The sequence below is a fragment of the Falco peregrinus genome, unplaced genomic scaffold (genome assembly GCF_023634155.1).
Source record: "Falco peregrinus isolate bFalPer1 unplaced genomic scaffold, bFalPer1.pri scaffold_29, whole genome shotgun sequence".
Taxonomy (NCBI): domain Eukaryota; kingdom Metazoa; phylum Chordata; class Aves; order Falconiformes; family Falconidae; genus Falco; species Falco peregrinus.
The window spans coordinates 2259988-2287069 of record NW_026599598.1 but is presented as its reverse complement, the minus strand read 5'-3'; the positions used below and the strand labels follow the sequence as shown (position 1 = coordinate 2287069).

Sequence of the window (27082 nt, the reverse complement as noted above, 5' to 3'; positions counted from 1 at the left end):
TGAAGGGACTTCTCATCAAGGGAGGCAGCCTTGGCAGAATGAGAAACCAAGAGCAGGTAGTGAAAAGAGCACCGTTATCTAAATTGTGCAGGAAGAAGACTTCCAATGAGGAAAGTTCTGGCTGCAAGAGAACACAAGCTGATCAGGTCTTGGGATCCACTGACATCAACAGAAAATGAGTTTAAAATAGGACAAAGATAATTGCGGCAGTGGGAGATGGTGACCTCTAACTGAAATAGTTCTGCCCCAAAGAGGCCAAAATCCCACTTGGGGAGCATGCGTGTTTCGTAAAACACTTCAGCAGTGCTACTGAGGATGCGTACGTGTTTGCATTAGAAGCGAGAAACCAGCCACCAAATCTGTGTATGACACATGACTATGCAACGTGTGGCGCTCTGAGAAAGGCCCCGAACCCCTTCTCAGTGTTCCAATTGGACCTAAAAACTTTGCATGTACTTTTTAATCGCTGCCCCCAAAGTGATTTCCCCACAGGGTCAGTAAGCAAGGCGGTGGCGGAGTGGCTCTCTCAGACCCCCTGCCAGCCCTGCCCTGGGTGCCGGTGCCTCCGGCCCTGCCCCAGCAGACGTTGCTGTGCTGATGGAGGGGCTCACTCCCTCTCCACTGCATTTGCAAAGGGAGTGGCTGGCTCACCCTTTGCTGCCCACGCAGCCAGCCCTCACCTTTAGCAGCTGTCATTCCCAGGGGTGCCGGCTCTCTCCCAGCACCCTCACACCTTCTCCCTGCAACACTGCGAGAGAAGCGTTCGCCAGGCACACAGGTGCCGTCACTGCCCTGCGCAGCTGGGCACCCCCAGACTGGCCCTGCCTGACTGCCTCCCTCACCAAGCACCTCCACCTCCACAGTCTCAAGCTCCATCCCTTTAGACGGAAAGGGGGTCGCTTTATTGAGAAGTAACCGTTCCTCATGAGGAACACAGTCTCTCCAGGAGGCAAAATACTTTAATAGCACTTAGAAACAAAGCTGGGGCATCTGGGGGGCCACCTCATCACTACTCCAAACGATGTGTCCTTTGTGGAGAAAAACTGAAGAGCTAGACAGTTTCCAGAGGACAGTAAACCTGACCTGCTGAGAGCTTAGGACAGTGCACGTCATGTTCTTCTTCACACTTGGTGCACATTTGACAAGCTGCGAGATGATGGTTAATTACTTCCTTCAGAGAGGACTGCAAGACACTGTTGCCAAGTCAGCTTAGGTTTTTTTGTTTTTTTCTGGTTGGCCAAGCAAAGAAACGGAGGCAGTTTCGAAGTGTGCAGAAGCACAGCTGCAGACATAATTCCTGCTGTCACGCAGGCAGGAGGAGTGAACTTCATCCCTTTGGGTCCTTTTGAGAACACCAAGCACCCAGATGGTGCTGAAGGATGTTTTTTTACATAGGGGACCCTCGGAGAGAATCAGACATGTCCAGTTTTATTCCCTGGGAAAATGCCCTGACACTGTCCTGCCCCTCAGGTGGCATATGACAATTAAACGTATTAGTAAGCATGGGCTGATTCCTGGCCCACCATGATTCGAACAGCAGCCCACAAACCCCTCAACTAGTTTTGTTCTGCCTGTACTTACAACAGTTACATTGCTCCATGTTGTGGGGGAAAGCAGATCACACAGCTTGCCCCTTTGATGCGCAGGGCTGTGTTTCAAAGGACTATGACAAGCCCAGAAGAGCACAGCACACTACGGCTTACGAATCAAGTAAATATTGCAACACAAACCATAATGCATGTGTCTGTCTGAGAAAACGGGGTTTATGTAGGCACGTGGGAAGTGGGTCTCTTGCTCAAACCCCAGCAAATCCTGTTTAGAAAAGTTCATATACTGAAACAATAAGGCAACATACTTCTGGATTTGTCTCTAAATCCCCACGGAGATGTAATTCCCTCACTGCCATCTGAAATCGTACAGCTTGAGGCACTTTTCATGTAAAGCCAAGAAAGCTCAGCTCAGAAGGCAAAGATCCTTCTTAAGGGAACGGACCACCTGTAACTACAAGACACCTTCCCGCCCACTGAAACATAGCAACAGAGTTAAAAGCAGTTTTTAAATTCCAAGTGGAGACATTCAAAGTTTGAAAACTACAGGACATTCTCTTCCTAGCACAAAATAATCAACTGTTTCCCACTTCTCTGCAAACCTTAACCCCAGTGCTTTGTATTTTTCACGCTACAGCACAGAAAGCCAGTACCCACAGTTGCACAAGGACTTCCACTGCCAGTGTGCAAAGCATTGAGGAGTCTGGGCTCAGTCTTGGCAGTACAGGAGTGATCCACCTCAAATGCACTGCACAGCCTGCATCTGGGGTATCACAGGTCAATAGCTAATCACTGCTTTTCCTCCCAGTAACAATAAAAAGAGAAAAAAATAAAATCTCCTTACTTCCACAGCTCTTCTTTACAGGCTAGAGGTTTATGGAAGCGATGACCCATTTCACCCAACACACCAAGACACCTTTTGAACAATTTTCAGAGCTGTCCAAAACCCCCCAGATCTTATACAACAATCAGTCCAAAGAAAGTACAGAGGTCTCAGCGCTACTGGACACATGCAGGAACACTTGTGTTTACTGGACTTTTTTAAAGGGAAAAGGCATTACACCAGCGTACCAGACCCTTGCCCAAAAGACTTTTCAAACCACCTGTTTGTTGACGCAGTCACTGCACTTCAACCCTTCCACCCATGACAACATCCTCTCAGGGGGCAGACTTGCCTGCTCTTGATCACAGAACCAGTCAGCAGAGGTCAGATTGAACCAAGCTAAAAACCGGGCCCAATCTCTACGTTCACGCTTGGGATACATGGCTCCTATCACAGGGCACACACGGCGGTCCCACTTGAGTTACGTATCTGAAGTTGCATTTCCCACGGGTCAAATATTCCTCTTCAGATCTGCCTTGAAACTGAGGGCTCATGGTCAGTGAGAAGAAGAGAGTTCCTTGCCTCCTGTGCAGTCAGGTCATGTTCCCCTGCTAAAAGCAGCCTGCTCAGGCCTCCCATTTGTGTACAATCTGTTAAAAGAATAAAACCAAGTCTGAAGGTTATTCATTTGCTTCCTTAAACATCCTACCATTTGCAGCATCCAGCCCTCAGAAGACGACTTCTGACATAGCAACTTCTCCAAGCAACCTGCTATAAAAGGCAGTTCAACAGAATCACCAACAGCCAGGTCTGTACCCTCGGGGAGACACTTTCAAAGCCCTTTGGAGGATTGCACTGGATCTGTGTGCTTTAGACCCCACTGCGTGGATTTACTATTTTACTGGCAAAGTTTTTATGTACCACATGTGAACATCTTCAAAACACCTACTGTAATGATCTCATGCATAAACAGACACAATGATTCTCTAATATCACACAGGAAGAACTCAATGGATGCTCCTACCAAGGCAGTGGCTCCCTTCTGTAGCCACTGAACAAGCAAAAGGATGGATCAGAATGACATTATCAAGCTCTGAAGCAAACTGTCTGTCTTCCTTTAGCTGTAATTTAGAGCTTCATTGAGTGCTGAAGAGTGTCAGCCTGACAGCTCTGAAGCGTGAAGCGCTTGATCCTCTGTGCCAGAACCGCACCGGCACTGGCCACACAAGCTGCCTGCGTACTCGCAGGGTCAGGGTCAGGGTCCGGGTCAGGGTCCGGGTCAGGATCAGGGTCTTTACTGCCCTGCCACCGTAACATAGAAGTGAGGAAAGTAAAATGGAGATAGAAGTGTTCTTTCTCCACATAGTTGATGCTGGCAGCTTCTTGCCTCCAGCATTCCTGCACCTCAGGAGCTTGGGAAATGACAACAAACGTGAAACTTCCTGAAAATAATTTGCCTGACACACCACAGCGTAGCACTTTCGTATGCCCACACGACACTTCTGGCTCCCAGCTGCTCTCCTGCGCTTCCCTGTAGCTACCTGGGAGGCACCTTTTCCATCTCCTCAGATCTGGCCAGCTGAAGAACACCCAACTCATGGCTCTAACATTCTTCCCCTTCCTCTCAACATCTTCCTGGTGGTCTCAGCTTTCTGCCCTCCAGATTAGGGGTGTATCATGACAGGACAAGGACAGCACTGTTGGTTTTTGGGTTTTTTTTCTGTAAGGAAGCCAAATACTTAAAACTCTTTATTAAAATATAAAAATTAAGAGGAAGGGAAAAGCCAAAATGACAGCCAAGTGGAAGTTTCATTTGGTGCTCAAACTACCTGAATACTTATGCTGCAGCCGAGAGCTGGCCCTTAGATGGCTGATCAGGATAAAGCCCCAAATCCTGCCACTAAGGTTTCAAATTACAAAATAACATCATCTAAGGGAAGGCAATATGGATAAACACAAACATTGCCGTATGTTTACAGGGCCTTCACAGCACAATGGTTCTCTTATGGCACCGAGAACTTAGCAGTAGGAAGAATTACAAAGGTCAAGTGCTATTTATAAGCAATGTACCCTTAAATCAACACTAGTGACAAAAGAGCCAAGCACTTGACTTGCAGAACAGCAGATGATTCGTGACTTTCTCCACAGCTTCTACTACTGATGAAGTTTACAACCACCTCACCATTTGGGAACGACATCCGTTGCTAGTGTTGCTCTGGGTGGAAACTCAGCCAGAAGGAATTTGTCATTACAGGAATTCTCATGCCACTGAACTGGCAGCAAGGTACACAAGCCTCTTAATCCCTTTTTATACTTTTACACTTGTGCCATAAAACCATTCTCCACTCTCCATCTCAACACCTCTCCAAGCAGTAAAGGCCCATCTGCCACACACTTGTCACAAACTACATAGGATAATGACACAGGTTTCAAATACATCAGAAAGTATCAAATCAGACACTTTAAAACATAAAAAAAAATTAAAAAAGGTGGCAGTGGGACATTATTTTCTACCTTGACTGTTAGGTTCACAAGCTGCTAGTAGTTAACATTAATGGCTCACTGTTTCACGGTCATGATGGCAACAGTTCTGCAATGTGTGGATACCAGCGAGAGAATTCCTGCCTTGCACCAGTTCAGGTGCTCCACCTATACCTCTTCACAGATTTGATTTTTTTAATTATTTTTTTTTTTTAATGCTTATCAGGGTAGGATCTGCCTACCAAGACCAGATTTTAAGTGAAATTACATTACACTCCTCTTGATTTAAATACAGCAAGATAGCTCCACTGCTACATTCAGCCACAAGAACGTAAACACCTCCAGCTTCATAGACACCCATACATTATTTTTGTAAGGAACAAATGACTGAACATGGAACAACACTATGAAAAAGCAAAAGAATGCACACAATCAGCATTTCCCTATTTGGACCAAAAAAAGAAAATCTCTTAACAGCAGATAAGTCTAAATTAAAAATCAGCCACATCCAGATCCCAAATGGGGGAGGGGTTATTGTATGCCACAGACCTGGACTTGACTGTTGAAGGAAATCACACACTAAGGAAAATTTGAGGTGGTTCTGCAGAGGTTTTAGAGCCTTGGCAACTTCACTTGGGACATGAAAGGTATGTGCGCTATAGTATCACCCACAGTAAAGGAAACCAGTCTCGTAGTTTGAGTTCAACACCACATCCGCAAACAAAATGAGGCTGCTACATTTGAGGAACACTGATGGAAACCTCACCTGCCATCCCGAAGTTATGCTATGGCATTTCTTCCCTTTTTGCCATTTTCCTCAGCCTTGGTACATCTTTTGCACAATCTGAAGCGAGGGCTTCTTCCTGTTTCTAACAGTGAATGTCTGGGTATCACACGTTGGTTTCTTGTGCGGCGCCAATAAGACCCAACACTTGCCTTCATAAATGCACCCGTACACTAGGGAAGAAAAGGAAAATTACCAGTCTCGACATTGTACTGCCCACAGGGCAACAGAGTGCCCCGCTCATAAGCAGATTTAAGACAGTAAATAACCCTCAAATATCTTGATAAACAAGCACAGTTTAATCATGTCCTTTTAAACTGACCACCGACACAATCTAACAAGAAGACACATTAAGGGAAGCAGAGCTGTAGTTAAAAAAGTGGGGCTTCTCTTTTCTCTCCTGAGGGTTTACCACCCAGAGCAGGCTCAAGTTCTGAACCTGCAGACTGCTCCCCCACGCTTCTATGCTCACTCTGGGAAAGAAAGACGGTTGTTTGAATTCTTTTGCAGGTACAGTCTTTCTTTACTTTTGAGTTGGAATGAAATGAAAAGCTGCCATCAGTCCCACTTACGGCACAGGGACACACCCATGTTCCATGCACATGCCTGCACAGAAACGCACACAGAGGGAAACCATCCCTTGGGTATCAAACACAGAAACAGCACTGAAAACCTTGACTTCTGAGAGTCCCTGCAGCGTTCTCCCATGTCAATACACAGCATGCTTGTGGCAGGATCACCACTGCGTGTGCGTCACTTGCTTTCATTTCCATCTTCATCTCTAACCTGGCACTTGCCACCTCCAGACTGCAGCATGCATAAAAGCAATTCTGTTTACTAGAAGCACAGCACCATGTGAACCTTCTGCATGAAGTCCGGTATTTAAAGAAATTGCTATAAAGAATAAAAATCTGCCGGCACCACAGACCCACATTCACGCTGTGTTTTCTGAACAGGGATGATATATGAAACCTGCAAACTAAGGACTGCAACACCTTGCTCCTTGCCCCTCTTCTTTTGCCCTCAGGCTGGCGCAGGAGCTCCTTTCACCAGAGCAGGCACACCACAGACACAGCCTCACCGAGGGGAAGGGTGGGGAGGGGAAAAGGGCAGAGGGGGAAAGGAAAGACCCACAGAAGCAGCTTTGCCGCCCACTGCCAAAGCCACAGCCTGCTCATCCTGGTCCCCCACCCTGTCTGTGCTGGTCTGTGCCTCTGTCCTCCTTCCCGCCTCTCCGCTCCTCTCCCTGTCCCTCTCTCCTGCTGCTGACCCTGCATTCCCTCGGGCACCCCCCTGCCTCTCTGTCTCTGTCCCGCTCCAACCCTCTGCCTGCTCCTCGCCAGTCCCTGTCCTTTCTCCATCCCTGCCCAGCCCCTCCCGCACCCCCTGCCCCTCTGGATGCCTCCTGTCCCTCTCCAGCCACCCCTCTGCCTTGACCCACCTCTCCCTGTCGCTCGGTGCCTCTCTCCCCCTCGTCCCTGCCCCACGGGGGCTCCAGGGCCTGGGCCTGTGCTCAAGCAGCCCAGGGCAGTGGCTGTGGGGCCTGCAGGGCCAGGGCTGGGGGTTGGTGTCCCCGCAGGGCCCGACGGCAGGGCAGGGCAGGGGCACCCCGGGGCCTGCTGGGAGAAGGTGTGCCCCAGGGCCTGCTGGGAGCTGTAGGCCCAGGGCCATCCCACAGCCATGTTGTTCCCAGGGCATGCTGGGAGCTGTAGGCCCGGGGCAGCCCCATGGCCAGGTTGTTCCCAGGGCATGCTGGGAGCTGCTCTTGCCCACCCTCAGCCTCCTGGCAGCCATGTTGGTCTGGGCAGGCACAGCCTGTGCTGGGGCTGTGTCCCAGCTGAGGGGGGCCTGTGGCCGGCCGTGGGGCAAGGGAGGCCCCTGCCTGCTGGCTGCCTGGGGGTGCAGTGGGGAGGCTCCAACCCCCCGGTGTTCCGGGCCCCCGGGGCAGCTGGAGTCAGGCCTGGCCGGGGCAGTCCTGGGGGTGAGCCGAGAGCTAAGGAGGGAGAGAGGCGCCGGCATGTGCCCTGGGCACAGGCACCGGGCACCCCGACTCACAGAGCCCCCCGCAGCCGCCCCGGCGTTTGTAGTTCCTGCAGGAATAGGGCTAGCGTGTTTTGCTGCTGACTCCGGCAGGGCCCTGGCTACACCTGCCCTGCTGAGGGACTGGGAATATGCAGCTGCCTGGGAGAGTCACCAGCCGGAGTATGAGTGCTCAAGCCTTGTTTCCCTTCCTGGAAAACACTCCATTTTTTAATACAGCCTCTCAGCGGCGAGATCCAGGCAGTCGGGATTGCTTCCTGTAGGGAGCAGCCTGGTGACTCGAGGCTGCTGCCTTCAGCAGCAGAGCGGGACGCTTCTCCTCGCTGATGGGATGAAGTTATAAAGAATCACTAGGAGAGGCTGCAACTAAAGCAATGATTAACTCAACCTATTGAATAAGCTCAGTAAGGGGTGGCAAGCCTTCTGAGGCAGCTGGACTATACCAATAGACGAGGGAAGTGGGGTAACGGTGTGTTGCCATCAAAACCATATAGCACAGAGAAGAAATGAAGTTCTATAACAACAAGTAGAGTGCAGGTGCCCCAGGAAAGTTCAGCTGAAGTTCACCAAGTTGTTGACCACTAACGATCTCTAAAGACCCCAAGAAAGGCCCCCAGGATCAAAGTGACATACCCAAGTGCCTTATGCATATGTAAATAATTTTGAGGAAGTAGGTAGTACAAAGTACATCTTCCCATCTGAACATGCTCAGAAAGGACCCTGAGGGGCTGGATATCGAAGAGTGGAGCGTGTTGATGGGTCATAGGTTTTTTTTTTTTCCTTCCCACACAAAATTCCATTTTGTTTTGTGGGTAAGCAAAACTGCATATTGCAATGTGTTTCCTTGACTGGTAGTTTTTTCATAACAGGTGGGATCTCCAGGTTTAAACCCTGGTGCCTGAAAACCCCAACAAGGACACATGCTTGGAATAAGGGTTCACAAGTCTGGGGTATGCCATGCTCCATTGTTCTATTCCACGATTCACAACAAATGGTTCACAAACAATTCCTGATAAGAGTGTTTTGATGGGGTGGGGGATTTATTCCCATGTTTCAACTCTATTATCTAGATTGGACAAAAATGTTTAAGGCACCAAGCCCATACCCCGTTTGTTAGCCATTTGAATATGCCAACCTGGGGATAACATGCCTTTCTATTTGTGGTGTATGGATTCACCGTGGGGTCTCAATACATACCAGTTCCCCCCTTGGCAAGGGGCACAGATCCCCTGCCCAGCAGGCAGCTCATTGAGAAGCCCAGCAGGACCTTCTTTGCCAAGCTGCTTTCCAGCAAGGTGGCCCCCGCCTGTGCCGGGGCCTGGGCTTGTTCATCCCCAGGGGCCAGAGTCGGTACTTGTTGGACCTGATGAGGTTCATGCTGGCCCCTTTCTGGGGCTCATCAACACTCGCTTGTCCCTGAAGCAGCAGGTGACGCCTTGGGTGGCAGGAAACTGTTCTCGGCCAGAGCAGCTCTGTCGCAGCAGAGCATGTGCTTGCCTTGCCACAGGAGCTCTCCTCTCCCCAGAAGGGAACACCAAAAGCTCCACCTGAAAAGCTTGTGACAGAGTGTGCTGCTTTGGGAAATCTCCTGCTCCAGGATGAAAAAGAAAGTGGCCCTCCAATTGCGTACACACCTTGCCGATCTTCTTGCCGGAGAAATCAAAGCGTTTCAGGCACAGCGTGAGAACCCTGGGCGCGCGATCGATTGTAAACCTCTTGAGGGCGGTAACCTTCTTGCCACAGCTTGAAAGCAAGCAGAGAGAAAAGCGCTGAAATGCACCCTAGCTTGCCCCACGGCGGCCAGACAACCTTTTCCACCTCACACGTCCTCACGCCATTTCATGGCTTTTCAGAACCGTTAGGCTGGAAGAAAGAAAAGCTGTGCCTCCTGATTGTGCAATGAACCTCCTGAGGCTCGATGACACGCAGCATCTCCACACAGCTACAAGTCTTAATCTGGTGTTAGTCATCCTCTTACCTGTTACATCGAAAGCTGTTTTCACTAGCCAGCTGCTCGGGTTTGACAAAGTCCTCCAGAGCTGCGGTGACAGATGAGGCTGCCTGGAGGGGTGAGAAAGGAGAGCTCTGAGCTGGTGGAAATGCCCTCACCCAAGCACTCAGGAGGAGTTGCCCACAAGACCCAGGGAGCTGCCGCTGAGGAGATCCACTGTGACCCTGCAAACCTTGGCCAGAGGGAGGCAGAAAGAGGGTATGATGCCGAACGTTTCCCTCCCTTCCCAGAGATTCCCGGCTGGCACTATTAAGAGCTACCTCACCGTGCCACCGCTCAGTTCAGATACCAATGGTGTGCGCGGTCATCAGGAATGAAAACAACACGAGCCATCAGCCTAGGAGCCAGATGGGTGTTGAGGGAGGGCAAAGAGAAGGTGGCTGAGAGTCCCTCAGGGGTGCAGAGAGGATAATGCGTGCTTGTCTAGCTTTAAAGCCAGCACCTACAGGGAGTCCACTGCCACGGCCGTTGCAGGAAGACACCACCCATACCACTTCGCACCGCCCCCACAGCTCTCCTGTGTTCACAGCGCACTTTTCAAAGCCAGCTGCGCAGATTCTGGGAAGCCACAAGGAGCTTGGGACGACTTGAAGCCCAGTGAGAAACCCTCTTACTTGGATATCCAAAGGCACATCCAGGAAGGCCTTGTAGGAATCGGAAACTGCTTTGCAGCTGCAGCACGTGACTGGAAGGCAAACGGAAATGATCAGCGACAGGCGAAGTCAATTGACCGTGCCCGTTTATGCTCTTCATCCCTACTCGAGCCAGCCCCACGCTCATCTGTCTCTCACAGACACACAGCAGGGCACAGGCAAGTGTAAGGAGAGCAACAGTTGTGGAAACATACCTCTGGACCTCAGGAAGCCCCCAAATATTTGATGGACGATGGTAGTATATTGAGAAGAGATGTCCCAGCTGGAAGGAAATGGTAAGGCAGAGAGTTATCTCCTCCAAGAGTTTTCCTGTGCCTGAAAGCCCTGGGCATAGCCTTTCCTTGATGGGGTACGTCAAGGAGGCCAAAACGCTGGGCAACATTGAAAGGTCGTTTGCTTGTGCTTACACGCTGCTTCCAGCCAGACAAGCTCTCTGCATGGCAGTGACAGTACAGCGTGAGAAGTTGTGGGCGTCTTCCTGCATGCCAAGCGTGAAATGCCCTCCTATTCCTAATCAAGAGGAAGGTAGTACTTCAGTCCTCTACCAACAGAGGATAGCACGTCAAAGCAGCTGAGATGACTTACGTGAGAGGGCATTGATGACAGCCCTGGGCTGGATGGCACAGGCTGAGGTGGACAAGGCATCGTTAACGTGCGCTTCCATGATGCACATCATGCAGAAGCCTTCCTGCTGACCTGAAGAGGGAGGGAGGGAAGGAGGGAGGGAAGGAAGCAAGCTGGTCAGGTTAGTCAAAGAGCCATTGTGATGGGAAACCTCATGGAGACCTTGGAGTTCTGCTAGGACAGTCTCTTAGTCGTCCCCAGGTGCCAATGGCCCAGCAAGCCCACGACATCTCAGTACACAGGAGCTCATCCATATCGTCCAGGACACAACCAGGCAGTACCAAAAGTTTCTGCAAGTAATGATGGCCAAGTGGCAAGAGGCGGTCTGTAGTGGGACACACACCACGCTCACCACCACCCCACAGTTCTCTCCCTCCCCCCCACCAGGAAAGAGGAGCAGCAGGAAAGAGGATCAGCTCTATCCAGGGCTTCTGGAGCCCAGAGGGTTTTTCCAGGGCCTTCGAGTAGAGCTGCTGGGGGCAGATGCGCACATGGAGAAGATAGCAGATGGGGACAAAGACCAAGGGGAGGACATGGGGCCAAGCAGAAGCAGCCCTGTGCAGGTGGGCAGAAGGAGCCCAATGGGGATGAGGAAGAGGAGCCCCATGACACCAGACAGTATCAGCTCCATGGGCCTGGGCACCACCATCCACGTGGGGCCAGGCAGCAGCACCCCAGCAGACCCCAGGCCCCAGAACCATGTCCCCATGGGCAGGGCATGTGGGCAGGCAGACTCAGGACCGTGCTGGGCAGGATTGTGCCTGCAGGAGGGCTGCTCCCAGCTGTGGGGCTGCCCAAATGCTTGGTGGAGATGCGACTGCCGGCACCACTGTGTCTGTTTCTGCAAGCCCTCGTGGTGGCAGCGCTGCTCCCAGAAGAGCAGTGGGTTCCCCTGCCAGTGAGCAGCTTGCGGGGTGCAGGGCTGGGAACCCTCTGGGGTGCACCCCCATCTGAAATGTTCAATCTTTCCTCTATCCTGGTGCTGGGGCTCATCCATCCATCCCGCATCTGGGGCTGTGTCACCCTCAGTGCCTGAACTCAGTGGGGATGTGGGCACTGCTGGCACCCACAAAAATGGGATATGGGGGTGTCAGCTACCACAGTGGGTGTGCTAGAATTGGGGGACCAGGCTGGGCTAGAGAAAGGGGCCAGCATGAACCTCATCAGGTCCAACAAGTACCGACTCTGGCCCCTGGGGATGAACAAGCCCAGGCCCCGGCACAGGGGTTGTTGGACCTGATGAGGTTCATGCTGGCCCCTTTCTCTAGCCCAGCCTGGTCCCCCAATTCTAGCACACCCACTGTGGTAGCTGACACCCCCATATCCCATTTTTGTGGGTGCCAGCAGTGCCCACATCCCCACTGAGTTCAGGCACTGAGGGTGACACAGCCCCAGATGCGGGATGGATGGATGAGCCCCAGCACCAGGATAGAGGAAAGATTGAACATTTCAGATGGGGGTGCACCCCAGAGGGTTCCCAGCCCTGCACCCCGCAAGCTGCTCACTGGCAGGGGAACCCACTGCTCTTCTGGGAGCAGCGCTGCCACCACGAGGGCTTGCAGAAACAGACACAGTGGTGCCGGCAGTCGCATCTCCACCAAGCATTTGGGCAGCCCCACAGCTGGGAGCAGCCCTCCTGCAGGCACAATCCTGCCCAGCACGGTCCTGAGTCTGCCTGCCCACATGCCCTGCCCATGGGGACATGGTTCTGGGGCCTGGGGTCTGCTGGGGTGCTGCTGCCTGGCCCCACGTGGATGGTGGTGCCCAGGCCCATGGAGCTGATACTGTCTGGTGTCATGGGGCTCCTCTTCCTCATCCCCATTGGGCTCCTTCTGCCCACCTGCACAGGGCTGCTTCTGCTTGGCCCCATGTCCTCCCCTTGGTCTTTGTCCCCATCTGCTATCTTCTCCATGTGCGCATCTGCCCCCAGCAGCTCTACTCGAAGGCCCTGGAAAAACCCTCTGGGCTCCAGAAGCCCTGGATAGAGCTGATCCTCTTTCCTGCTGCTCCTCTTTCCTGGTGGGGGGGAGGGAGAGAACTGTGGGGTGGTGGTGAGCGTGGTGTGTGTCCCACTACAGACCGCCTCTTGCCACTTGGCCATCATTACTTGCAGAAACTTTTGGTACTGCCTGGTTGTGTCCTGGACGATATGGATGAGCTCCTGTGTACTGAGATGTCGTGGGCTTGCTGGGCCATTGGCACCTGGGGACGACTAAGAGACTGTCCTAGCAGAACTCCAAGGTCTCCATGAGGTTTCCCATCACAATGGCTCTTTGACTAACCTGACCAGCTTGCTTCCTTCCCTCCCTCCTTCCCTCCCTCCCTCTTCAGGTCAGCAGGAAGGCTTCTGCATGATGTGCATCATGGAAGCGCACGTTAACGATGCCTTGTCCACCTCAGCCTGTGCCATCCAGCCCAGGGCTGTCATCAATGCCCTCTCACGTAAGTCATCTCAGCTGCTTTGACGTGCTATCCTCTGTTGGTAGAGGACTGAAGTACTACCTTCCTCTTGATTAGGAATAGGAGGGCATTTCACGCTTGGCATGCAGGAAGACGCCCACAACTTCTCACGCTGTACTGTCACTGCCATGCAGAGAGCTTGTCTGGCTGGAAGCAGCGTGTAAGCACAAGCAAACGACCTTTCAATGTTGCCCAGCGTTTTGGCCTCCTTGACGTACCCCATCAAGGAAAGGCTATGCCCAGGGCTTTCAGGCACAGGAAAACTCTTGGAGGAGATAACTCTCTGCCTTACCATTTCCTTCCAGCTGGGACATCTCTTCTCAATATACTACCATCGTCCATCAAATATTTGGGGGCTTCCTGAGGTCCAGAGGTATGTTTCCACAACTGTTGCTCTCCTTACACTTGCCTGTGCCCTGCTGTGTGTCTGTGAGAGACAGATGAGCGTGGGGCTGGCTCGAGTAGGGATGAAGAGCATAAACGGGCACGGTCAATTGACTTCGCCTGTCGCTGATCATTTCCGTTTGCCTTCCAGTCACGTGCTGCAGCTGCAAAGCAGTTTCCGATTCCTACAAGGCCTTCCTGGATGTGCCTTTGGATATCCAAGTAAGAGGGTTTCTCACTGGGCTTCAAGTCGTCCCAAGCTCCTTGTGGCTTCCCAGAATCTGCGCAGCTGGCTTTGAAAAGTGCGCTGTGAACACAGGAGAGCTGTGGGGGCGGTGCGAAGTGGTATGGGTGGTGTCTTCCTGCAACGGCCGTGGCAGTGGACTCCCTGTAGGTGCTGGCTTTAAAGCTAGACAAGCACGCATTATCCTCTCTGCACCCCTGAGGGACTCTCAGCCACCTTCTCTTTGCCCTCCCTCAACACCCATCTGGCTCCTAGGCTGATGGCTCGTGTTGTTTTCATTCCTGATGACCGCGCACACCATTGGTATCTGAACTGAGCGGTGGCACGGTGAGGTAGCTCTTAATAGTGCCAGCCGGGAATCTCTGGGAAGGGAGGGAAACGTTCGGCATCATACCCTCTTTCTGCCTCCCTCTGGCCAAGGTTTGCAGGGTCACAGTGGATCTCCTCAGCGGCAGCTCCCTGGGTCTTGTGGGCAACTCCTCCTGAGTGCTTGGGTGAGGGCATTTCCACCAGCTCAGAGCTCTCCTTTCTCACCCCTCCAGGCAGCCTCATCTGTCACCGCAGCTCTGGAGGACTTTGTCAAACCCGAGCAGCTGGCTAGTGAAAACAGCTTTCGATGTAACAGGTAAGAGGATGACTAACACCAGATTAAGACTTGTAGCTGTGTGGAGATGCTGCGTGTCATCGAGCCTCAGGAGGTTCATTGCACAATCAGGAGGCACAGCTTTTCTTTCTTCCAGCCTAACGGTTCTGAAAAGCCATGAAATGGCGTGAGGACGTGTGAGGTGGAAAAGGTTGTCTGGCCGCCGTGGGGCAAGCTAGGGTGCATTTCAGCGCTTTTCTCTCTGCTTGCTTTCAAGCTGTGGCAAGAAGGTTACCGCCCTCAAGAGGTTTACAATCGATCGCGCGCCCAGGGTTCTCACGCTGTGCCTGAAACGCTTTGATTTCTCCGGCAAGAAGATCGGCAAGGTGTGTACGCAATTGGAGGGCCACTTTCTTTTTCATCCTGGAGCAGGAGATTTCCCAAAGCAGCACACTCTGTCACAAGCTTTTCAGGTGGAGCTTTTGGTGTTCCCTTCTGGGGAGAGGAGAGCTCCTGTGGCAAGGCAAGCACATGCTCTGCTGCGACAGAGCTGCTCTGGCCGAGAACAGTTTCCTGCCACCCAAGGCGTCACCTGCTGCTTCAGGGACAAGCGAGTGTTGATGAGCCCCAGAAAGGGGCCAGCATGAACCTCATCAGGTCCAACAAGTACCGACTCTGGCCCCTGGGGATGAACAAGCCCAGGCCCCGGCACAGGCGGGGGCCACCTTGCTGGAAAGCAGCTTGGCAAAGAAGGTCCTGCTGGGCTTCTCAATGAGCTGCCTGCTGGGCAGGGGATCTGTGCCCCTTGCCAAGGGGGGAACTGGTATGTATTGAGACCCCACGGTGAATCCATACACCACAAATAGAAAGGCATGTTATCCCCAGGTTGGCATATTCAAATGGCTAACAAACGGGGTATGGGCTTGGTGCCTTAAACATTTTTGTCCAATCTAGATAATAGAGTTGAAACATGGGAATAAATCCCCCACCCCATCAAAACACTCTTATCAGGAATTGTTTGTGAACCATTTGTTGTGAATCGTGGAATAGAACAATGGAGCATGGCATACCCCAGACTTGTGAACCCTTATTCCAAGCATGTGTCCTTGTTGGGGTTTTCAGGCACCAGGGTTTAAACCTGGAGATCCCACCTGTTATGAAAAAACTACCAGTCAAGGAAACACATTGCAATATGCAGTTTTGCTTACCCACAAAACAAAATGGAATTTTGTGTGGGAAGGAAAAAAAAAAAACCTATGACCCATCAACACGCTCCACTCTTCGATATCCAGCCCCTCAGGGTCCTTTCTGAGCATGTTCAGATGGGAAGATGTACTTTGTACTACCTACTTCCTCAAAATTATTTACATATGCATAAGGCACTTGGGTATGTCACTTTGATCCTGGGGGCCTTTCTTGGGGTCTTTAGAGATCGTTAGTGGTCAACAACTTGGTGAACTTCAGCTGAACTTTCCTGGGGCACCTGCACTCTACTTGTTGTTATAGAACTTCATTTCTTCTCTGTGCTATATGGTTTTGATGGCAACACACCGTTACCCCACTTCCCTCGTCTATTGGTATAGTCCAGCTGCCTCAGAAGGCTTGCCACCCCTTACTGAGCTTATTCAATAGGTTGAGTTAATCATTGCTTTAGTTGCAGCCTCTCCTAGTGATTCTTTATAACTTCATCCCATCAGCGAGGAGAAGCGTCCCGCTCTGCTGCTGAAGGCAGCAGCCTCGAGTCACCAGGCTGCTCCCTACAGGAAGCAATCCCGACTGCCTGGATCTCGCCGCTGAGAGGCTGTATTAAAAAATGGAGTGTTTTCCAGGAAGGGAAACAAGGCTTGAGCACTCATACTCCGGCTGGTGACTCTCCCAGGCAGCTGCATATTCCCAGTCCCTCAGCAGGGCAGGTGTAGCCAGGGCCCTGCCGGAGTCAGCAGCAAAACACGCTAGCCCTATTCCTGCAGGAACTACAAACGCCGGGGCGGCTGCGGGGGGCTCTGTGAGTCGGGGTGCCCGGTGCCTGTGCCCAGGGCACATGCCGGCGCCTCTCTCCCTCCTTAGCTCTCGGCTCACCCCCAGGACTGCCCCGGCCAGGCCTGACTCCAGCTGCCCCGGGGGCCCGGAACACCGGGGGGTTGGAGCCTCCCCACTGCACCCCCAGGCAGCCAGCAGGCAGGGGCCTCCCTTGCCCCACGGCCGGCCACAGGCCCCCCTCAGCTGGGACACAGCCCCAGCACAGGCTGTGCCTGCCCAGACCAACATGGCTGCCAGGAGGCTGAGGGTGGGCAAGAGCAGCTCCCAGCATGCCCTGGGAACAACCTGGCCATGGGGCTGCCCCGGGCCTACAGCTCCCAGCATGCCCTGGGAACAACATGGCTGTGGGATGGCCCTGGGCCTACAGCTCCCAGCAGGCCCTGGGGCACACCTTCTCCCAGCAGGCCCCGGGGTGCCCCTGCCCTGCCCTGCCGTCGGGCCCTGCGGGGACACCAACCCCCAGCCCTGGCCCTGCAGGCCCCACAGCCACTGCCCTGGGCTGCTTGAGCACAGGCCCAGGCCCTGGAGCCCCCGTGGGGCAGGGACGAGGGGGAGAGAGGCACCGAGCGACAGGGAGAGGTGGGTCAAGGCAGAGGGGTGGCTGGAGAGGGACAGGAGGCATCCAGAGGGGCAGGGGGTGCGGGAGGGGCTGGGCAGGGATGGAGAAAGGACAGGGACTGGCGAGGAGCAGGCAGAGGGTTGGAGCGGGACAGAGACAGAGAGGCAGGGGGGTGCCCGAGGGAATGCAGGGTCAGCAGCAGGAGAGAGGGACAGGGAGAGGAGCGGAGAGGCGGGAAGGAGGACAGAGGCACAGACCAGCACAGACAGGGTGGGGGACCAGGATGAGCAGGCTGTGGCTTTGGCAGTGGGCGGCAAAGCTGCTTCTGTGGGTCTTTCCTTTCCCCCTCTGCCCTTTTCCCCTCCCCACCCTTCCCCTCGGTGAGGCTGTGTCTGTGGTGTGCCTGCTCTGGTGAAAGGAGCTCCTGCGCCAGCCTGAGGGCAAAAGAAGAGGGGCAAGGAGCAAGGTGTTGCAGTCCTTAGTTTGCAGGTTTCATATATCATCCCTGTTCAGAAAACACAGCGTGAATGTGGGTCTGTGGTGCCGGCAGATTTTTATTCTTTATAGCAATTTCTTTAAATACCGGACTTCATGCAGAAGGTTCACATGGTGCTGTGCTTCTAGTAAACAGAATTGCTTTTATGCATGCTGCAGTCTGGAGGTGGCAAGTGCCAGGTTAGAGATGAAGATGGAAATGAAAGCAAGTGACGCACACGCAGTGGTGATCCTGCCACAAGCATGCTGTGTATTGACATGGGAGAACGCTGCAGGGACTCTCAGAAGTCAAGGTTTTCAGTGCTGTTTCTGTGTTTGATACCCAAGGGATGGTTTCCCTCTGTGTGCGTTTCTGTGCAGGCATGTGCATGGAACATGGGTGTGTCCCTGTGCCGTAAGTGGGACTGATGGCAGCTTTTCATTTCATTCCAACTCAAAAGTAAAGAAAGACTGTACCTGCAAAAGAATTCAAACAACCGTCTTTCTTTCCCAGAGTGAGCATAGAAGCGTGGGGGAGCAGTCTGCAGGTTCAGAACTTGAGCCTGCTCTGGGTGGTAAACCCTCAGGAGAGAAAAGAGAAGCCCCACTTTTTTAACTACAGCTCTGCTTCCCTTAATGTGTCTTCTTGTTAGATTGTGTCGGTGGTCAGTTTAAAAGGACATGATTAAACTGTGCTTGTTTATCAAGATATTTGAGGGTTATTTACTGTCTTAAATCTGCTTATGAGCGGGGCACTCTGTTGCCCTGTGGGCAGTACAATGTCGAGACTGGTAATTTTCCTTTTCTTCCCTAGTGTACGGGTGCATTTATGAAGGCAAGTGTTGGGTCTTATTGGCGCCGCACAAGAAACCAACGTGTGATACCCAGACATTCACTGTTAGAAACAGGAAGAAGCCCTCGCTTCAGATTGTGCAAAAGATGTACCAAGGCTGAGGAAAATGGCAAAAAGGGAAGAAATGCCATAGCATAACTTCGGGATGGCAGGTGAGGTTTCCATCAGTGTTCCTCAAATGTAGCAGCCTCATTTTGTTTGCGGATGTGGTGTTGAACTCAAACTACGAGACTGGTTTCCTTTACTGTGGGTGATACTATAGCGCACATACCTTTCATGTCCCAAGTGAAGTTGCCAAGGCTCTAAAACCTCTGCAGAACCACCTCAAATTTTCCTTAGTGTGTGATTTCCTTCAACAGTCAAGTCCAGGTCTGTGGCATACAATAACCCCTCCCCCATTTGGGATCTGGATGTGGCTGATTTTTAATTTAGACTTATCTGCTGTTAAGAGATTTTCTTTTTTTGGTCCAAATAGGGAAATGCTGATTGTGTGCATTCTTTTGCTTTTTCATAGTGTTGTTCCATGTTCAGTCATTTGTTCCTTACAAAAATAATGTATGGGTGTCTATGAAGCTGGAGGTGTTTACGTTCTTGTGGCTGAATGTAGCAGTGGAGCTATCTTGCTGTATTTAAATCAAGAGGAGTGTAATGTAATTTCACTTAAAATCTGGTCTTGGTAGGCAGATCCTACCCTGATAAGCATTAAAAAAAAAAAATAATTAAAAAAATCAAATCTGTGAAGAGGTATAGGTGGAGCACCTGAACTGGTGCAAGGCAGGAATTCTCTCGCTGGTATCCACACATTGCAGAACTGTTGCCATCATGACCGTGAAACAGTGAGCCATTAATGTTAACTACTAGCAGCTTGTGAACCTAACAGTCAAGGTAGAAAATAATGTCCCACTGCCACCTTTTTTAATTTTTTTTTATGTTTTAAAGTGTCTGATTTGATACTTTCTGATGTATTTGAAACCTGTGTCATTATCCTATGTAGTTTGTGACAAGTGTGTGGCAGATGGGCCTTTACTGCTTGGAGAGGTGTTGAGATGGAGAGTGGAGAATGGTTTTATGGCACAAGTGTAAAAGTATAAAAAGGGATTAAGAGGCTTGTGTACCTTGCTGCCAGTTCAGTGGCATGAGAATTCCTGTAATGACAAATTCCTTCTGGCTGAGTTTCCACCCAGAGCAACACTAGCAACGGATGTCGTTCCCAAATGGTGAGGTGGTTGTAAACTTCATCAGTAGTAGAAGCTGTGGAGAAAGTCACGAATCATCTGCTGTTCTGCAAGTCAAGTGCTTGGCTCTTTTGTCACTAGTGTTGATTTAAGGGTACATTGCTTATAAATAGCACTTGACCTTTGTAATTCTTCCTACTGCTAAGTTCTCGGTGCCATAAGAGAACCATTGTGCTGTGAAGGCCCTGTAAACATACGGCAATGTTTGTGTTTATCCATATTGCCTTCCCTTAGATGATGTTATTTTGTAATTTGAAACCTTAGTGGCAGGATTTGGGGCTTTATCCTGATCAGCCATCTAAGGGCCAGCTCTCGGCTGCAGCATAAGTATTCAGGTAGTTTGAGCACCAAATGAAACTTCCACTTGGCTGTCATTTTGGCTTTTCCCTTCCTCTTAATTTTTATATTTTAATAAAGAGTTTTAAGTATTTGGCTTCCTTACAGAAAAAAAACCCAAAAACCAACAGTGCTGTCCTTGTCCTGTCATGATACACCCCTAATCTGGAGGGCAGAAAGCTGAGACCACCAGGAAGATGTTGAGAGGAAGGGGAAGAATGTTAGAGCCATGAGTTGGGTGTTCTTCAGCTGGCCAGATCTGAGGAGATGGAAAAGGTGCCTCCCAGGTAGCTACAGGGAAGCGCAGGAGAGCAGCTGGGAGCCAGAAGTGTCGTGTGGGCATACGAAAGTGCTACGCTGTGGTGTGTCAGGCAAATTATTTTCAGGAAGTTTCACGTTTGTTGTCATTTCCCAAGCTCCTGAGGTGCAGGAATGCTGGAGGCAAGAAGCTGCCAGCATCAACTATGTGGAGAAAGAACACTTCTATCTCCATTTTACTTTCCTCACTTCTATGTTACGGTGGCAGGGCAGTAAAGACCCTGATCCTGACCCGGACCCTGACCCGGACCCTGACCCTGACCCTGCGAGTACGCAGGCAGCTTGTGTGGCCAGTGCCGGTGCGGTTCTGGCACAGAGGATCAAGCGCTTCACGCTTCAGAGCTGTCAGGCTGACACTCTTCAGCACTCAATGAAGCTCTAAATTACAGCTAAAGGAAGACAGACAGTTTGCTTCAGAGCTTGATAATGTCATTCTGATCCATCCTTTTGCTTGTTCAGTGGCTACAGAAGGGAGCCACTGCCTTGGTAGGAGCATCCATTGAGTTCTTCCTGTGTGATATTAGAGAATCATTGTGTCTGTTTATGCATGAGATCATTACAGTAGGTGTTTTGAAGATGTTCACATGTGGTACATAAAAACTTTGCCAGTAAAATAGTAAATCCACGCAGTGGGGTCTAAAGCACACAGATCCAGTGCAATCCTCCAAAGGGCTTTGAAAGTGTCTCCCCGAGGGTACAGACCTGGCTGTTGGTGATTCTGTTGAACTGCCTTTTATAGCAGGTTGCTTGGAGAAGTTGCTATGTCAGAAGTCGTCTTCTGAGGGCTGGATGCTGCAAATGGTAGGATGTTTAAGGAAGCAAATGAATAACCTTCAGACTTGGTTTTATTCTTTTAACAGATTGTACACAAATGGGAGGCCTGAGCAGGCTGCTTTTAGCAGGGGAACATGACCTGACTGCACAGGAGGCAAGGAACTCTCTTCTTCTCACTGACCATGAGCCCTCAGTTTCAAGGCAGATCTGAAGAGGAATATTTGACCCGTGGGAAATGCAACTTCAGATACGTAACTCAAGTGGGACCGCCGTGTGTGCCCTGTGATAGGAGCCATGTATCCCAAGCGTGAACGTAGAGATTGGGCCCGGTTTTTAGCTTGGTTCAATCTGACCTCTGCTGACTGGTTCTGTGATCAAGAGCAGGCAAGTCTGCCCCCTGAGAGGATGTTGTCATGGGTGGAAGGGTTGAAGTGCAGTGACTGCGTCAACAAACAGGTGGTTTGAAAAGTCTTTTGGGCAAGGGTCTGGTACGCTGGTGTAATGCCTTTTCCCTTTAAAAAAGTCCAGTAAACACAAGTGTTCCTGCATGTGTCCAGTAGCGCTGAGACCTCTGTACTTTCTTTGGACTGATTGTTGTATAAGATCTGGGGGGTTTTGGACAGCTCTGAAAATTGTTCAAAAGGTGTCTTGGTGTGTTGGGTGAAATGGGTCATCGCTTCCATAAACCTCTAGCCTGTAAAGAAGAGCTGTGGAAGTAAGGAGATTTTATTTTTTTCTCTTTTTATTGTTACTGGGAGGAAAAGCAGTGATTAGCTATTGACCTGTGATACCCCAGATGCAGGCTGTGCAGTGCATTTGAGGTGGATCACTCCTGTACTGCCAAGACTGAGCCCAGACTCCTCAATGCTTTGCACACTGGCAGTGGAAGTCCTTGTGCAACTGTGGGTACTGGCTTTCTGTGCTGTAGCGTGAAAAATACAAAGCACTGGGGTTAAGGTTTGCAGAGAAGTGGGAAACAGTTGATTATTTTGTGCTAGGAAGAGAATGTCCTGTAGTTTTCAAACTTTGAATGTCTCCACTTGGAATTTAAAAACTGCTTTTAACTCTGTTGCTATGTTTCAGTGGGCGGGAAGGTGTCTTGTAGTTACAGGTGGTCCGTTCCCTTAAGAAGGATCTTTGCCTTCTGAGCTGAGCTTTCTTGGCTTTACATGAAAAGTGCCTCAAGCTGTACGATTTCAGATGGCAGTGAGGGAATTACATCTCCGTGGGGATTTAGAGACAAATCCAGAAGTATGTTGCCTTATTGTTTCAGTATATGAACTTTTCTAAACAGGATTTGCTGGGGTTTGAGCAAGAGACCCACTTCCCACGTGCCTACATAAACCCCGTTTTCTCAGACAGACACATGCATTATGGTTTGTGTTGCAATATTTACTTGATTCGTAAGCCGTAGTGTGCTGTGCTCTTCTGGGCTTGTCATAGTCCTTTGAAACACAGCCCTGCGCATCAAAGGGGCAAGCTGTGTGATCTGCTTTCCCCCACAACATGGAGCAATGTAACTGTTGTAAGTACAGGCAGAACAAAACTAGTTGAGGGGTTTGTGGGCTGCTGTTCGAATCATGGTGGGCCAGGAATCAGCCCATGCTTACTAATACGTTTAATTGTCATATGCCACCTGAGGGGCAGGACAGTGTCAGGGCATTTTCCCAGGGAATAAAACTGGACATGTCTGATTCTCTCCGAGGGTCCCCTATGTAAAAAAACATCCTTCAGCACCATCTGGGTGCTTGGTGTTCTCAAAAGGACCCAAAGGGATGAAGTTCACTCCTCCTGCCTGCGTGACAGCAGGAATTATGTCTGCAGCTGTGCTTCTGCACACTTCGAAACTGCCTCCGTTTCTTTGCTTGGCCAACCAGAAAAAAACAAAAAAACCTAAGCTGACTTGGCAACAGTGTCTTGCAGTCCTCTCTGAAGGAAGTAATTAACCATCATCTCGCAGCTTGTCAAATGTGCACCAAGTGTGAAGAAGAACATGACGTGCACTGTCCTAAGCTCTCAGCAGGTCAGGTTTACTGTCCTCTGGAAACTGTCTAGCTCTTCAGTTTTTCTCCACAAAGGACACATCGTTTGGAGTAGTGATGAGGTGGCCCCCCAGATGCCCCAGCTTTGTTTCTAAGTGCTATTAAAGTATTTTGCCTCCTGGAGAGACTGTGTTCCTCATGAGGAACGGTTACTTCTCAATAAAGCGACCCCCTTTCCGTCTAAAGGGATGGAGCTTGAGACTGTGGAGGTGGAGGTGCTTGGTGAGGGAGGCAGTCAGGCAGGGCCAGTCTGGGGGTGCCCAGCTGCGCAGGGCAGTGACGGCACCTGTGTGCCTGGCGAACGCTTCTCTCGCAGTGTTGCAGGGAGAAGGTGTGAGGGTGCTGGGAGAGAGCCGGCACCCCTGGGAATGACAGCTGCTAAAGGTGAGGGCTGGCTGCGTGGGCAGCAAAGGGTGAGCCAGCCATTCCCTTTGCAAATGCAGTGGAGAGGGAGTGAGCCCCTCCATCAGCACAGCAACGTCTGCTGGGGCAGGGCCGGAGGCACCGGCACCCAGGGCAGGGCTGGCAGGGGGTCTGAGAGAGCCACTCCGCCACCGCCTTGCTTACTGACCCTGTGGGGAAATCACTTTGGGGGCAGCGATTAAAAAGTACATGCAAAGTTTTTAGGTCCAATTGGAACACTGAGAAGGGGTTCGGGGCCTTTCTCAGAGCGCCACACGTTGCATAGTCATGTGTCATACACAGATTTGGTGGCTGGTTTCTCGCTTCTAATGCAAACACGTACGCATCCTCAGTAGCACTGCTGAAGTGTTTTACGAAACACGCATGCTCCCCAAGTGGGATTTTGGCCTCTTTGGGGCAGAACTATTTCAGTTAGAGGTCACCATCTCCCACTGCCGCAATTATCTTTGTCCTATTTTAAACTCATTTTCTGTTGATGTCAGTGGATCCCAAGACCTGATCAGCTTGTGTTCTCTTGCAGCCAGAACTTTCCTCATTGGAAGTCTTCTTCCTGCACAATTTAGATAACGGTGCTCTTTTCACTACCTGCTCTTGGTTTCTCATTCTGCCAAGGCTGCCTCCCTTGATGAGAAGTCCCTTCATTTGTAAATACTTTCGAGAGTGGGTCAGCTTGGTGGAGGTGTCACCTCAACAGAGGGGAAGGTGGAGGGTCCGATCTCTGCATGTGGCAGGGGCTGCATTAACCCTACTCCTGCTGCGTGAATGACCGCAGGCAGAGGCACTGTGCAAGGAACATCAAGCCTTTAATGAATTAAGAAAGACAGATCTGGTAGAGGGCTGGGGCTGCAGTGGGCAGGTGCAGGTCACACGTCAGAGGGATCTGTGCTCCACACCTTCTCTATCAGTATATCAACGGTGACTGGGGCAGTGTGGAGCACTTTGTCTCCTGCTGTTCCTCAGGGTTCTGGCTAGCTTGGTGGGCACATAGTTGCTATTGGATGCCCTCTGCTTGCTGCTGCCCCCCTGCTCCCCACTACAGCCCACCGCCATGGCATCCCTGTCCGGCTTCCCCTCCCAGAGGGTTTTGGAGCTTTTTGCCACCGGGCACACCACCATCTTCTTCCTCTTCTTGGGTAGCATGTTGCCCCGTGGGGACGTCTCTGGCATTCTGAGGGTGTCAGCCAAGGTGGGGCACTTGGCCTATTTGCCAGCAGCCTTGCCTGATCTTGTTATCGATTTGTTAATAAGTTAAGATTGATTGACTTTATTTGATTGATTAATTGATTTTATAAAATAATTTTATAAAATTGAAAAATAGAAGGATAAGAAATATTTTAATGAAACTTATAGTTCCACAGTAAAAGCTGCTATGAGATCTTCTGTACGTCTTGTACCAAGGCTAGAAGAAGGGGCTGGAACCATTGTTAAAACTTAGGTAATAACTTTAGGGTTTGAAAGGTTTCTTTGTATTTGACCAGTCTTCTGTATGTAGAGGTGCACTGAAATGTCAGAATATGAGATGAATGGGAACTGGGGAGAGTCGACTGGAACAGCTTGTAGATGCCTGCCAAGAAATCATGAACTTCAGTAAAAGGTAATTCCGGCAGGGGGAGATCGCGACCACCGACTCATACCACCTACCCAAATTGTACCCCAGACCCATTTCTAGACCTTTCTAAGCTTTACTGCGCAGAATCGGATATAGGAGGAGAGTATGTTAATGATTTACGGGAAATATCATGGTTATGCATGAATATTTAATGAATATGTATGAATAAGTTCTATATATGGTGTCTGATTTTGGGACCTGGTGTGCATTGATCGTGAGAGGACTCGCTCACGCACCCGGCCGTTAATAAAGAAGTGTCTGCTTATCTACATCACATTGGTGTTGATAAGTTCTTCATTCCAAGATTTCGGTAACAATCTGGGCACCACCCGGCAGGAGGAGATGCCCGGTGGTGGTGGCAAGTGGGTCAAAATGACCCGGGGCTGCCTCCGCAGCACCTGCTCCACCAGTTGGTCCATGCAGGGTGGATGATGCTGGGGTGCAGTCGGGGGGCTGGCCAGGGGACTCTTCAGCAGGATCTGCTGAGGACTCTCTGGGAGACCCTGGTGGGGACCCTCTGAGCATCCCTTCAAGGGGCTCTCTCTCTGAAGAGTCCTCCTGAGAGGGCTCCATGGGACTCTCTGGCAGCCGGGTGGGGAAGACCGCTGCCAGCCCACCCTGCCTGCCCGTGGTGTCCAGCAAGGGGGATGTTGCCACCCTCTGCCAGGAGGGGTTGGTGTCCTCCGGCATTGTAACCACCACTTGGTCCTTGGGACAGTTGCCCTCCATCATGCACTCTAAGAGGTCAGGGATCCTGTTGAGGGTGGTGGTCAAGACAGGGACATCAGGGACACCATGGTTGGTGTCCTTGCTGTCCCTCAGCCCTGCTGCCAGCGATTGCTCCTTAGAGCAGCCACCCTTTGCCACGTACTGTGAGAGCTCCGGGACCTTGTTGAGGAGGGTGGTCGAGCAGGAGCCGCTGAGAACTTCAGAGAGCTCCAGGATGCTGTCGAGCCAGGCGAGTGGGTCACTGCTGTCCATGGTGGACGAATGCTCATCCTGAAACTGCAGATTGTCCTCTGCCAGCTCAGGAAAGGCCTTGTTGAAGGCATCTGGCCCCAGCTCGGGCAGGTCCAGGAGGTTCTCTGGGCTTGCCAGGGTGGTCACCACTTCTGAAAAAGCAAACGAAGCCAAGCCACCCCCAGGGTGATGCAAGCCTTCCTTGGTGCAGGTCACCCCCTATGGGCTCTGCCACCCTGCAGACCTCACCTTGGTGCTTGGTCCTGCTTCTGCCAGAGAGCATATCCAGGGCGGGCTGGCAGGGGGTGGCAGCAGGGACGCCATCCTCACTGGCCACCACGTCATTGTTAAAGGCCTCCAACAGCTTCTGGGCACTGCCAGGATGGGTGCAGAGCACAGGGGGGACATGCACGCAATGCTGAGCCGCAGGGTGTTGGGGTGGCAGGGGCCCAGCATGTCCAGGGACCTTCAGCACAGTTTAGCCCGTAGGGTAGAGGGGCTGCCCCTGGCCCACGTCCCATGGGCCCAGCCCCACTGGCTGGTAGGGCACAAGTGTCCCCATCACCACTTGCTGTCCCCGGCCATAGGCAGGGGGACAAGGAGCAGGCAGAGGGGGCAGCTGCACACCGCTGGGGAGCTGCAGCAGGTGTGGCAGCTGCACAACCTGCCCCGAGTCCCCCAGGGGCCCCTGCACCCCCTGCCAGGTTGCCTGGGCGGGTTGGTGGGTGATGGTGTGGAGCTGGGAAGGCCGAATGGTGATCAGCAGCCCCGGGACAGAGGGCAGCACACCAGCAGTTACCGGTGGCGGCATGGTCAGGGTGGTGA

At 51.5% G+C, this 27082-nt stretch overlaps 2 long non-coding RNA genes across 2 annotated transcripts; one reads left to right on the top strand and one right to left on the bottom strand.

The window, feature by feature from the left end:
- Positions 1–2605: 2605 nt before the first annotated feature.
- LOC129783333 (uncharacterized) lies at positions 2606–7228 on the bottom strand. Its single transcript, XR_008745245.1, has 3 exons — positions 7077–7228; positions 5618–5808; positions 2606–3020 (listed from the first exon to the last, which is right to left on the bottom strand). It is a non-coding gene; the product is annotated as an uncharacterized LOC129783333 (long non-coding RNA).
- Positions 7229–17101: 9873 nt separating this feature from the next.
- On the top strand, positions 17102–21724 carry LOC129783334 (uncharacterized). The gene is made up of 3 exons (XR_008745247.1): positions 17102–17253; positions 18522–18712; positions 21310–21724. It is a non-coding gene; the product is annotated as an uncharacterized LOC129783334 (long non-coding RNA).
- The last annotated feature ends 5358 nt before the right edge of the window (positions 21725–27082 follow it).